Here is a 15,170-nt window from a genome sequence, read left to right on the forward strand (position 1 = left end):
GTTCATCGATGCACAATCTGTGGGCTGTTTTGTATTATGTCACCTTAGTCCATCACTAGGTTACATGTGTGAGTCTCTAAGTCTTGATAATTTGGCTAGTTTCTGGAAACGTTAGGAGTCATAGACACCTTTGTATCTAAAGAAGAAAAACTGACAGGAAAAGGATATTTCCCCAACTTTGCCTTAACAATAAGCACATTGGCCATGTCATCTCTCTTTTGATCTTGTCATGAGAGGCATCTAGAGTGGTAATATGGAAAAGAAATAACTGGAACATATCAAAGATATTTGTCAATTAAATGCTTGCTCTGTGCAGGCTTTCTTCTAAGCGGCATATGTTTGTTTCCGCAGGATACTGACAAAAGTGTCATGAACTATTCCAACATACACAGTTATGCAAAACTTAAAAATATGGGCAAATTCTGAGAAGTGCAATTTCATCATTCTGTGGACGTCGCAGAGTGCCTTCAACAGCAATTTTTGATGTAGGCCCATCACACTATATGGCCTCCTGATTCAATCATCAGACATGGCCAACACCTTGGATGGGCTGCTGCTAGTGCGATTTAGCATGCTATTTTATAACAAGCATTCTTTTATACAGAGGAATATACTCTAAAGTAATGGGAGTATGGTACAGCATATAAGCAAGTGACATAGTCACTCCTCATCATTATGGAGGGACTGCACAGCATATACTTTGAATACAACTGGCAATGCAGCAGGAGTGTTTCCACTAGCCTCACTGCAAAACACAGTAGTGTTTGTCTATGGCATTATGATGGCTTAAGACATCGTTAGGTAATGGGAATTTTTCACCTCCTTTATATTCTCATGGGACAACTTCTGTGTATATGTTCCATTGTTAGCCTAAATGCCATTATGCAGATCTTGGCTATGTATAAAATGCAACTGAATCCTACAGCATTACATCAATTACTTAAATGGCAGTGGTTCAAGAAGAAGAGTGATCCAGCAATAAGCTCCAGATATTTAGTGTCTAAGGATCAGACTGTGAACTCAGGTCACATTTCACAGAGAGGGTGGGTCTAGTGAACTTCAGGTGGTGAACTAACTTTTGTTTTCTTCCTTGTGTGGCATCAATAAGAGTGCTAGAATCTCAGACATCATTGACCTATACCTTGGGGCCCTGGGATCTAGGAATACCTGTCAATTTCTTCCCATCTGGTTGTCTGCTTGTTCAACTGGAAGAGTCTTTTTGAGCTAACTGTGATCCCAGGATGATGACGCCTCCCTTGGAATCCAGAGTTTCCTTTCAATAGATCACAGTAGGATTATACGTCATGGATGGTATGAAACCTGACAGAGAGGACAATGCCTGAGCTAGCAGACATGGCAACAGAGCCTTTTCTGTGTGTGGCTGACTCGTTCCTTAGAAGAGGCAGCAGTTCTTATTCTTTCCTTAGTATATATAAATCCACATGACAGGAACCCGGACAAGTCTCAGAGGTAGATGGTTTACTTGACATCTAGGGTTATCTGATTCTGCATTGTTGTCTTCCCTCAAGTCCACTGTTCTCAATGGTTTTGAGAAGAGAGCTTAATTAAACTATACTCACAACCACAATAGAACCTTCTATGGCAGTCTATATATTATACATTTTGACAACAGTCTCCTTAAAAATCTCTTTTTGAAGTGTTTGTGTGCTAATTCTTTTAAGGAGCTCTCTGAGCTAGACCCATCTCCCCATGACACATTCACATCTAAAAATATTGCACTGGGAACCAGGGAAGAAGTGACAAGATGGCTTAATCAGGTCTGCACCGTCTTCATCACCAGGGCAAAAAAAAAAAAAAACCAGAGAAACGCAATCACATACAATTTGCAGCATTATTTTGTCATGGAGTCCTCTTTTATCCCGGCTTTGTTCCCCACACTCATGGCATTACATGCATGAAATGCTTTCTTCCGATCCTGTTTTCTAGCACATTGTGTTCTGTCTTGTTACATCTAGTAACGTTTGATGTGACTTGACTTGGGTGTTCTGTAATTCAACCTGATTAATAGAAACACCCAGGACTACCTTGGTGGATTGTGGATGCAGAGCTGGGGTTTAGGGAAGCAGGGTGCTTTTTGACAGTTGCAATTTGGTAACCAGCAAATGACAAGGGGAGAGTTATCTTCATAAAATGTGAGAATGTTCTATTTATTGTTTTATTTCCCCCACTACTGATTACCTGGTCAGGAAAGCCTGGCATGAATCTTTCAGTTGCAGACATTTTAAATAGCTGTATTTTATGCCTCTGGTATTAACAAGATCTACAACAAGATGAAATGCATAGCTCCTTGTTCATAATTATGAGGAGTTTTAATTTCAAGTTGACAACACTGTGGCATTTAGTGAAGCATGCGGTCTTTATGCTAGTGGGCCTCCGTGTGATTGGACAGGTCACATGCTGGTGAAGCTGGCCTTGTGTCGGCACCTCAGGCACACAGATTGCTCTCAGGCTTGGAATCATATGCAGGGGTGTTCTTGTCTTTAGAAAATGTACCCTGCATGATGGTGCACATTTCTGATGATGGCTTATCGTGCCAGACACAAGAGGGAGAAGAGGAACATCATTATAGCTGCATTCAGGGATATTTCAATCGGTGCTGATTGCTACTTCTCCTTAAAGCACAGCAATTTGTCGCGCGCAGATTCTGTAGTGGCGAGGACAGCGCCCACTGCTATTTCCTACCTCTGTCTACCTCCCTCTCCTCCCTGCCACAGTGCTTTTATTCCTTTCCTTCTGTTTTGGATTGGCACATAATGCTTAGGGCAAAAGATTGCCTCCCCTCCATTTTTACATTCCTGCTTTTATTCCAAGATGAATCTCCTGGCTTCATTTTCTTTTATTGGTCTCCTGTACAATGACAACAGCAGCATACTGCCCAATTAATTGGTAGAATTTATGAACTCTGAGAACTGACCTCTTTTCTTTGAGCTGCAAGGTGTGCGTTGATGTGTGCGTGTCTTTATGCACATCTCCATCCAAACACATTTTGTAAGCTGCAAATGAACCAGAACAAAGTCATTTGCTACATAAACACATGGCTTTGCAATTTGCTGAAATTTCTAAAAGTGCAGTGTACATAAAACAGGAAGGAAAAAAAAAAAAAAAAGAAAGAAAGAAAATGGAAACAAAAGAGACCTTACAGACCAAATATTTTCTTCCTCAGGCAGATTGGAATAATGGATTGAGATCTCCAGTTTCAAAACAAGTTAAGTAAAAGTGCTTTAAATCCTAAAAGATTCCTTCCCTCCACGAATGAGGTCCCAGGTCCTCTCAGAATCAACAACATTTTAACAGCAGCTGGTACCAGATGCCCTGCACCACACTGCCTTTGATGCCTCTGGATATCTAAAAAAGAAATTACCCAATTAAGATGTAATGGCTCTCCAGTCTTTCCAGGCTATGAGTAAGAAGAGTATTTACAACCACAGCGCACAATAATTTTATCCAGTTATATCAAACCAGCTAGGCTAAGTCAGCCCTGCCCTGATGATCTCAGAGGTGCACATTTATACGGAGACAAGGGAGCAGTCTGAGGGTTGGATAGATAGAGCTGACGGCAAGCCAGTGAGATTTAGGGAGGTGTTCACTGGATACAGGCTTGGGGTGATGAGGTCTGGGGTGGAGTGGCAACGTCGAAACTTTACCCAAGCTGATAAGATACCTGTCCCCAAGAAGAATCTGCTGACAAAAGTAATGCAATTCTAAGGGGGAGCATCTTCTAGGCCACAGAACAGGCATTTTCAAGCATAATAAAAACATAACTAATTTTAAGAAATTCTAATGTTTGGGCTGTTTCTCAGTGCTTGCTTTTAATTACATTTTATGTTCGTGAACTTACCTGAAGAAATTGATTTCCTTTTCAAAACGTGAGTCTTCTTCCTGTATAAACACTGAAGGCCTCAGACAGCACCAAAACAGGACTTTCTAGCCCTTCAAAGGCTAGGCATAAGGTGGGAATGTGGGCAGGTAGCCTGAAGGTTTTTCAGGCCCTCATCTCCTGTCTCCTTCCTACTCTTGTTTGCCTGCCTTAAGGGGTGGGGGGAGTCACAGAACTGGTAAGTAGAAAGGCCTTGGAGCCTCCAATACACAGAGACTTTTGGCCTTTTCTGTTTGATAAGAACAAGAGCAAACATTCGACTAATCTGTGTCCTACACATCCTCCCCGCCCCTCCCTGCCAAGAGGGACAGAAGTGAAAGCCTCTGAAAGGTGGAGGGGAAAATGATGTACGCTCCAGGGTCTCTGTCTAACTGTAGCAAGGAATGTGTCTGAGTGCAGGCAGACGTCAGGAAGTGAAAAGCTCAGCACAGAGGCAGAAGGTGCTTCACCAGTGCAGCCTAAAGGGGGTTTGACTTCTTGTCAGGCAGTCTTGCTAGCCTGCATTTTAAAATTAACATTTCCTGAGCCGTCTCTGGACAATCAGGAGTCAGTCCCATTAGTCACATGTGACTGTCAGTGGAAGATGTACACCAGATTCCAAAAGTTTACTTTGAAAAAGAGATGGGAAACAAGACGTTTATGTCAATTTCCAGGTGACATCTTAATATTTCAGGTAAATTTGGAGAGTAAGAAAATTTATAAAATCAATTGCACCTGTTATTTTTAAGCGTTTTAATGAGGCTATAAGAAAAAATAAGTTGGATGGCATGCGTAGCTTGCATTATTGAGGCCAAACAGTACCTCTCTAAATTTTTCAGTCCCTAAAGTGTGTAAACAAGGTAAGTTGCCAAGGGGTAGTCTTCTCTCCATGTGTATAATCATTGGATCTTAACTGCAATAATTGCCCTAGCACCTCTCACTTAATTTTGCCAACCCAGAAAGAAGTGACACATTCCAGAAAGGACTATCTACACTTACCAGTTCTTCCATGTCCTGTTATCCCACAAAGAAACTATATTTACAAGGCCCTGGCTCCTGGGAGCTCTCTCATCTCTCTTAAAATATGAGTGATTGAGCACAAAATGAGAGCTACTCTTTTTTTTTTTTTTTTTTTTTTGTCATCTTCCAAGCAGGTGGTGTTATATGCCAGGCTCTTTACGCAGGGAGGCCAGGACAGAAACAGGAGAGAAGAGATAGGGCAAAGGCAAAAGAAAACCTCTTCCCTAAAGGCCCCCCACGTGCTCAGAAACATATAGAGTGGAACAAGGTATTTCATGTCAGTATGTGTTCATTTTCTAAAACCCCCACAAAGCTCTTATTAAAGACAGAATGAGACGCTATCAATACTGTCCTCTAGTATTTGTCCATCTTCATAATGTAGGAAATCAGGGAAAGAACCGAGCCCTGCTTCCATATGGCTGCTTTTGACGCTATTGTGACTTGAGTAGCTTTATTTCCACTTATAAATGGGGAAACTGACATTCTTCAGGGCAAGCAGAGACTGCACCCCACTCTCAGGACTGTGACCCAGCAGGATGTGACCTCTGCTCACTTGAGCTTGTCACTTGGCTGCTCCCTCTCAAAGCTACTTCAAGGAATTTGTCCCCCAAACTCTTTAAGAGACATAAGAACAAGTATGCTTTTGAGAGAGTACTCATGTGACCCCAGCACTTATCATAGCGTGGTCACTTGAAATCAGTTGGATTCACTCCTGGAGATGGATGTGATGTGGAGTAGATCTTGCTGTGAGCCAACTGAGGTCCAACTGGGGGACTCTTCTAGATCACTGGACTGTTTCCACAAGATTGGATGTTATAGGCCTGAGATAGGCTGCAAATTGCTATTTCTCACTAGCTCTTGGTGGTTCCTGTTGCTACTGGTCTAGGTGCCACAGTGCTGCTTTAGGGAGCTATAACATGTCAGCATCACAGGAATGAGGGTCATAAACATGCGGGAGTGAGAAAAGTTCTATAAAAACTGCATGTTTAAAAGTTAAGATTTTAGTCAAAGGGATTTGAGGGATCAATATACTTTACATCAATGAATCTGTGGGATGTAGAGAATTTGAAAAAAGAAAAGAGAAGGCAAGAGAAAGTACAAGACTGTGGAGAAGAGGAGAGAGAGGCAGAGGGGAGGAGACAGGGAAGGGAGGGAGACAGGGAGAGAGAGAAAGAGAGAGAGAGAGAGAGAGAGAGAGAGAGAGAGAGAGAGAGAGAGAGAGACACAGAGACACAGAGACACAGAGAGACAGAGAAACCTTAGATAGCTAGCTTTCCAGAGAAGAGTGACAGAGTAAATCGATACCAGTTTCCTGTTGTATACATATTAAAAATCATCAAACAATAAAAAGGTCATTAGTTAGCTATTTAAATGTTTGCAGTGTTTCACTGATAAAGGGCAACGACCATTGATCATCATGGTTGAAGTCATTTAAAATTGTCTAAATACACAATTAACCCAATCGGCAATGTGGGCAGACTCTAATGCAGTGGCCAGGCTGTAGGACTTCACACGAGCCTTTACAACATTGCAAGTGGAGCCAATACTCAGGGAAAGCAGTTGGCTAGAGAGACCTTTCCCATGACATAAATGCCAATGAAGTGAAGTCGATCGCCTGGCCCCAACCCAGCCAGAGGGACCGAGTTTCTATGTCCAATGAACTCTCCTCTCCTCTGTTCATTTCTTTGGCATACTCTCACTTACTTCTTTTTCCTATTCCAGATTTTCAAAAAAAATGCCATAGGATGACGAATATTATGTAGGAATGGTCACAATTTAAATTACCCCAAGCACATTAACAAAAGCCTTTGCTTTAAAAAAAATGACTCTCTGGTATCAAATGCAGGACAAGTGAACATTTCAAACAAATGGGTTTTTGAGGCATTAAGTTGTTCAATGTGACACAATGAAACAGTTTAGTAATTACAAAGCAGCATGCCTCTTGGGAGAGTAATTTTCCACTAAGAGGAGGGCAAGGCCCAGCTGTAGAGGCAAGACTGCAATGGCTAGCTGTGGGCAGGGGTGTGAGCTGGCACCACAGTACTCACTGCCCACATGTCCTCCCGCACAACCTCAGCATGATTTTAGGCTGAGCTGCCTTCTACCCTGCTCAGTTAAAAGTTGGAAGGAGTGCAGCCGTAGAAAGCTATGGCTAGCACATTTTTTTTATGAGCAAAATTTATGGAGTAATGTATCTACTTTTAGCATGACTATTGTTAAACTTGAAGATCAAGCAAAGTGACACCAGGTATATTGCTTTATCAATTGGATTCGTTCGAATGAAAAATGCTGATCGGGCCCTGTCTCTCCCTTGGGTGCTGAAACCTTACTTCAACTCTTGAATGGTCGATACATAAAAGTCAAATTCATTATAATTTGTAGCTTTTTTTTTCTTGAAGAAGCACAGGGTTCTCAGTACATCAATATCAACTCTTAAATCCACATCGAATGGAGAGGGCACAGCACAGTAATTCAATCTCTTTACACTTAATATGGTCAGGAAGGGAGAATGAAAACAGCCTCTTGTAAAATGATGGAAAAAACAGGATGCAATCACTCTGATGGAGCAGTGCAAAGGAGTCATTTTACACCAGCCGTTACCAGGGCAACAAAATACAGTGAGCCCTATACATCTAACAGGTGACATTTTAGCTAAGAAATTGCTTCTTTGGTATTTTTTCTGTCTATGAAAAACAATGTTACTGACGTTTTCCCTTGTCATGTACTATAGGGCAACATGTTCCTGCTGACAGACCCATAATGGAAAAATAGAGCAGTTAAATAGTATTTGAGTCTAACTTTTTGGATATATGCTAATATGTTCCTTTAAGGGTTTCATACACTTTCAAATGTCCAGGAAATTCAAGGGACTAAAACCTCTGCATTGGTCATGCATGCAAATTGGGTTTTAGATAAGGAAAAAAAAATACTTAACACCAGTTCCCAGTATAGCATGAAATCATAAACACACTTTAAATAAAAGAGTCATTATTACCATATCATATCATAAGATTTACCTGTGGTGTAAACTTTATATTATTTCTATATGTCTTATCAACTAAAAGAAAAGCCACAGTCGTGGTTCACACCTGTAATTTCAGCACCTGAGAAGCAAAGTCAGTCTGGACTCCATACTAAGTCTCAGGCCAGCACAGGTTACCAAATGAGATCCTGCCTCAGAGAGACAAAAAGGAAGCAGGCAAAAACAAACAAACAAACAAACAGAAACCAGAAAACAAAACCAACAACACAACATGGCAGAATGGTATTTTATTTTGTTACTTCAGTAATAATCTATCATCAAAAAAATGTAAGAAATATTTTTTTTTCTAAAGAAATCTTGTTAAGACACACCAAAACAAAGGATGAGATCAAATATACTAAGGAGAATCTTTGTGCTTGTATGTACCTCTGTGTCTAGGAAGGGAGGCAAAATAGAAGGCCAGATAATGACTTTTAAAGTAGATCTGTGGGTCCTTTCTTCCTCCTTTTGGTGCCATCCCTTCAAGCTGACCATCATCTTGTGATTTCCCATCAACTCCAGAACCCGTCTCTACTCCAGCTGCCACTTGGCTTGGACGCTGCAACTCCAGAGCCACTACATGTGGCTGGAACTCTAACCTGCTGTCTATAAGAGATCTCTCAGTATCCACACTTTAGTAGGCTCAGATCGTAAGAACAGCAACCAAAGAATGTAGCACCCACCAAGAAAGGAAACACCAGATAGCTACACCAAAAGAGAAAACCAAGCATCATTCCTCAGGTACTATAACCTAGCATAAAACATAAACAGGATTAACCAAGATATTATGACTTCCTCAGAAGACAGCAACTCTGGCTCCGAGAAAAGGTATTTAGTTGAAGTACAAGACAGGGACTTTAAAATAGTGATTATGAATGTGTTCAAGGATTTTAAAGAGGGTATGAAAAATGCTTAATGATTTACAGAAACAGGTGAAAACAGAAACAGTTGCATCAAATACTGAAAATAATTCAAGATATGAAAGTAGAATTTAACAAAAAAACAGAATCACTAAAGAAAAGCCAAACTGAAATTAACTTAAAATGAAAAATCTCAGGAATTCAAATAAAAAGCCCAGAGGTAAGCCTCACCAATAGACTAAATAAAGTAGAAGAGAGAATTTGAGTGTTAAAGACAAGCTGGAAGAAATAGTTCAGTCAAGCAAAATGTTAAATCTAAAAAATTCAGACAAAAATATCTAGGGAATTTGGGACACTATAAGAAGACCAAACTCAGAAATAATGGGTATAGAGGAAAGAAAGGAAACCTGGTCAATGTCATAGAAAATATTTTTAACAAAAATCATAGCCCAGGTGTGGTGACGCACGCCTTTAATCTCAGCACTCAGGAGGCAGAGGCAGGTGGATCGCTGTGAGATCAAAGGCAGCCTGGTCTACAAAGTGAGTCCAGGATGGCCAAGGCTACACAGAGAAACCCTGTCTTGAAACACCCCCCCCCAAAAACAAAAACAAAAAAACCCCACAAAAATCATAGAAGAAAAATTACCTATTTAAAGGAAAAGATGCCTACCAAGGTATAAGAGACAAACAGAATGCCAAACAGAAGAGGTTAGAAAGGAAACTCCCCAGGACATATAATAATCAAAACACTAAACGTACAGAACAAAGAAAGGATATTACAAGCGTCAAGGGAAAAAGACCAAGTCACATATAAATACAGGTCCGTTTATAATAGAATAACATCTGTTTTTGTTTTGTTTTAATGGAGACCCTGAAAGCTGTAAGGGCCTCGATGGATGTTCTACAAATTCTGAGAGATCAGAGATACCAACCCAGACTACTGTACCCAGCAAAGCTATCAATCACAATTGATGGAGAAATAAAATAAAAAATGAAAGCAATTTCTCTCCACCAATCCAGCTCTTCAGAATGCACTGAAAGGAAAACTTCAGTCAGAAAAGGCTAACTGCACCAAAACTGACACAAAATTTAAATAATCCCCAAGCAATCAGTAAAAAAAAAAAAAAAAAAAAAAAAAAAAACCTATCACAATAAAATAACAGGAATTAAGAAACACTACTCAATAATAACTCTAATTAACTGATGAATGGATAATGAAAATGTGCAACATTTATACAATATTATTCAATTGTTAAGTAAAATAAAATTGTGAAATTCACAGGTAAATGGATGGAACTAGAAGTGAGGTAACTCAGAATCAGAAAGACAAACACTTAATATTTTTCATGTGGTTGTTAACTTTTAAGCTTTATGTATGTGTAATTTAATTAGAATAAACATAACGTTTAGGTAACTAGTAAGGGACCAGGGTGGGAGGAGGGACTCTTTCATTGAAGAAAACCAAAATACAGTGTTCTAAAGAGATAAAGTGGAAACAAGAATTGGAGGAATGCGTAGGGAGGGGAATAGAAGGACAGGGTAAAGAAGGGAATATGAAGAGAGGCAACTAACGCTAAAGGTCTCTCAAAAAGCCATATGGAAACCCACTTCTATAGAGACTTCCTAAGATATATACATCTATGGATGAAACAAATTTAATTGGAGTCACTGTATAATGGCAGAGGCGTCTTATTCCACCAAGTTAAACCTCAGGTGCCACGAATATTGCATCTTCAGGAGTCACTGGACATTTCAGACCATATGTCTAACATCACAGGCTGTTGCCAAGGGTGTTAGCTCCCTTCTATAGAGCGACAGTAAAGCCCCATTGCTGAAGACACCACTTACTCTCTGTTATCCAGTATGGAGAAAATGATCTTCTGCCTGACTAGAAGCTTCACCACTCCTGACTAGCATTCATGGTGCTAGAAGGTACTGTGCACACCACCAGAGGAGAAAAGTACTCAATGCTACCCAGCTACGGACCCTGCAATTTACAACAGCTAACAGCTTGCAAGATACACAAGTGCAATAGTGGCACAAATGTTATAGGATTAGCCAAGAATATTTGATTGGATTTAAGGCAGATATCATGAAACAACCTATACACAGCACTGCTAAGGTCAAGAACTTGAAATTAGCTAGGTCATGAGCCCTACTAAAAAACCCACTTCTATTTGTTCTGCTAAGTGAAAATATCATAAAATGGTTTCAAAGGACATATTCCTATACCCTTAGATCAATGCTTTGCTCAGCCCTCAGAGGCCCACAACTGAAAAATTAGCAGACAGAGGCTTTGGAGTGCTCAATCCTAAATGCGATGTCTTATCAAACCTTACCATCAAAACTCAGGGACATATGCAGAAGAGGATACAAAAAAATAGTAAAGACTAGAGGTGATGGAGGACTTCCATGAGAACAGCACCATTCTGATACAACAGGATTGACCCATGTGTGAACTTATAGAGGCTGTGCCAGTACACACCACACCTGCGCAAGTTCACACCACACAAAATACCACTATCTAAAAAGGGAAATGCTCACAGAATCTCACCCCTAGCCAATAAGCTATTTGCAATTGAAAACTGCTAGAAAGAGGAAATTAATTTTCTCCAATGGAACGTCGCTGAGTATATCAACCACACTATGCCCAAGATAATATAAAACAAAGTCTATGGTTTTTGTGTTTGAATTGTTTTAATCTTACTGAATTGTTTTAATTTGCTCCTGTGTGTGTGTGTGTGTGTGTGTGTGTGTGTGTGTGAGAGAGAGAGAGAGAGAGAGAGAGAGAGAGAGAGAGAGAGAGAGAGAGAGAGAGAGAGACTGACTCACCCAAGAAACACATGATTACAAATCAGATTGGCTATAATAAGACTTAATTATACAAAATAACACATTTCTTTTGAGAAAGGGAAATGATTGGGCACAACGATAAGAAGAAATTAGACTGCTTTGCACTGTTTCCACACCATGTTCCTCTCATCCTCTGCGATGTGGTTTCCCATCACTGTGCAGTTGTGTCCAGTGGCTCATCCTCACATGAAAAGTCTTCTCCGTGTGTTTAGATGTGCCATGCCATCTGAAGGCACATTCTGTGACCCTGACCCAGTGTGTGTGTCTGTGTGTGTGTGTGTGTGTGTGTGTGTGTGTGTGTGTGTGTGTGTGTGTTAAGATTACTGAGAGGCGGTAGCTCGTGGTTCAGTGTGTGTGCAGCTTAGCAGTGTGTTTAGAACCACACTGTGAAAGGCAGGGTTGATAACCACTTGAGAAGTTGCAAAGCAATTAAGGAATTAAAATACTTAGAAAGTTAAAATGTTAAAAGGTATGTAATGACAAGTAAATGAAAAGCAATTTTCCTTCAGAACTGTAAGTAGAAGTTTACAGACGAGTATTTGTATTTTCTGAAGTTTAAACCATTGACTCTTCGATCTGAATACTTGATTCAGAAGCTTTGAGAAACTTTAACTTTGAGCCTTAAAATGTGAGAGATTTCATAAAAGAAACACACACACACACAGAGACAGACACAGAAAGTAATCTATACAACAGAAAGATTCTATTCAGATAAAAATCTAACCAGAACTTGGAGCAGAGATACAAATGCTAAAATAACTCCTATCACATAACAGGACATTTTAAATTTATTAACGTAAAAATTTGCAAGCAGATTTTCGTGTTAGTATACATCCTTGGCATGCCTAGCTTTTTATCCCGCGTTGTATTTTGTATGAAAGTGTATGTGGCTTTGGTACAGGTAATACTATGGTGTCTGCATTATTTCATTAGCTGTGTAGATTGCCATTGCATGTATGATTGACACCTAAGCTTTCTTTCTTACATTTCTCCCAAAAGAAAAAAAATTCTTGATGGGTATGAGCTAGATCAATTTGCTTTGACTTTTGATCGCAATCAGAAGCTACCAGCCCCAGGGAGTTAAACCTGCCAGCACTTTCCTTTGGGACTCACACCTCAGTTCTGGGAAGGTCCCTCCCTTTCTGCAGCTATGGTATAAACTCACCACTTTTTCATTTCAGTTTGGTTTTAATACCTGACTTTTACCCTCTGTAACTTGCCTGTAAATGATTATGTATTCTGTAAAGAATGTATTTATAAAATGCTTTTTCTTTACCAATCTATAACTAGTTTCCTTTCTTTGTTGATTATTTTTCCTGTGTTCTTTTCTGATTTTCCTTTCTTTGTTGCTGTCGTTTGTGAGGCAGTGCCACTATGTAGGCCAGAGTGGCCTGAAAGTCTTGATTCTCCTCCTTGATTTTGCCTCCTGAGTGTGAGGGTCACAGGTGTGAGCCACCACATGGAAAGTGAGTCACGACAAGTGTTCTCACAACTGATTCATTAAACAATTTGTTTTTCTATTGATTCTGATATCAGCGGCACTATATTAGATGGTAGCACAGTGTAAGGCATTTTCTGAACAGTCAGCTGTACTCAGTTCAGTCACTAATGTGTTAAAAGCAGAAGCGGGCAGAAATCCCGAGCGAGGTGACAGATTTCTTTCATGTGCTGAACTGAAAGCCCCATCATTGAATGAGAATCTAAAGATCATTCACTTAGGTTTTCTTTTTTTTTTTTTTTTTCTCTTTTGGGTGGTTTCCTGGACAATCATTTATTGTGCAAATCTCAGCTTAGGTTTGTAAAGAGTGGCGAAGAGATCCAGCCTACCTCAGGTTTTTTTTTGTTGTTGTTGTTTTTTGTTTTTTGTGGTTTTTTTTTTTTTGAAATGTACAGATTTTCTACAATATCAGTTTAATCACATATTTTGAAAAAAATGATAGTGTAGAAAATATGTATAAAATACCCGCACTAATTCTCTGATGAGCTGTACATTAATCTGACCACTGTTAGTCTGGATAAACTGCCAACACTTCCAGTGTAGGGAGGGTGCTGCTGTTTGATTATGGTTGTTCAATGCATCTGAAACGGAATGAGTAAGAGGCGGAAGAGGGAAGGCGGAGACTCGGGGAAAATAATTCAATGCCTCCAAACCATTAACATTTAGGAATGGGTTTTGCGACTTTTCATTTTCAGAGAGGAGAAGGCAGCAATGCTCATGAGGGGAAATGGAAGTGGAAATACGTAACCTTTAATCTGGACTCAGAAATGTATGAAATAGGCTCTCTATGTACAAGCTCCATATCTGTGGAGTCAGACAGCAAAGGATAGTATCTAAAAAATTCTAGAAGGTTCCAACCTGTAAACTTTCCCTTGATTGACCCTGAGCACTATTTTGAATGGTCGTGAATGAAGTGAGGAGTGGGACACCCTGTGAAAGACTCCCCCATTTCGAGAGCCTCGCTCTCTCCACACTACACTATAACCATTCTTTCCATAGCATCCACATTATATTACAGACATTAAGTAACCCAGGGATGACTAAGGCATATGGAATATTATATGCAAATAATAAATAATATGCAAATACTGTTTAATTTATATAAGACACTTGAACATTAGCAGATTTTCATATCCGCAGGAGGCCTCGGAGCCTATGCCCCATAGATAAAAGGAGAGACAGCTGCACAAATAAGAAGGGTTCCAGTAACAGTACGTTTTTATGTTGGCAATTTTGTTCCAGTAAATTATATAAAGAATGCAAGTTTTACTTTTTAATTTTATAGTAATATATAATTAGTCGTATTAATAATTGCAAAGAACAAGAAACAATTGTTCAAAACTTGATGAACTTTCCCCCCCTTTATTTCATCTGTTCAACAAGTCCCTCCGCATGGATTCTGAGGAGAGATGGGTCAGTCTCTGATGACTGTCCCTGTTGCTTGTTCAGGCATGCTGATGAAGTGATGCTATGATTGGCAGATCAGCTGCTGCCCCATGTACTCTACCGAGTCTAGTGTAACTGCCTTGACTCCCTACAAGGCTTCACGAAGTCCAACTGCTTATCATTCTTCCTGCACCGCTGTTCTCAAAACTCAAACTCATGGCGAACTCATGATGGAATATTAAGATTCTTTGCTAAGTTATTTGATAGCATGTTAGAACTAGGTGTGAGCAAAGGGTAGTGGTTGGGGGGAGATTTTCAAACTATGTTGACTTCCAATTATAAGAACAATGAAAAAGAAAATCAGCATTCACTGAGATTAATAAAATGGCTTAAAATACAGTGAGAAAGAAACCAACCACACAGAGATAACCTGAGCTCAGGGAGGCTTGTGGAAACTGAAGCATCAACCGAAGACCATGCACAGACTGGATCTAGGTCCCACACATATGCAGCTGATGGGTACCTTGGTCTTCATTTAGGTCCCTGAGTAAGGAGAGTGGGGCCTGACTCTGTTGCATACTTCTTTGTCATTTCCCTCCGGCAGGGCTACCTCCCCAGGCCACCAAGGAGGAGGGTGCTCTCAGTCCTGATGTA

Source organism: Acomys russatus, chromosome 5 (genome assembly GCF_903995435.1).
Source record: "Acomys russatus chromosome 5, mAcoRus1.1, whole genome shotgun sequence".
NCBI lineage: Eukaryota > Metazoa > Chordata > Mammalia > Rodentia > Muridae > Acomys > Acomys russatus.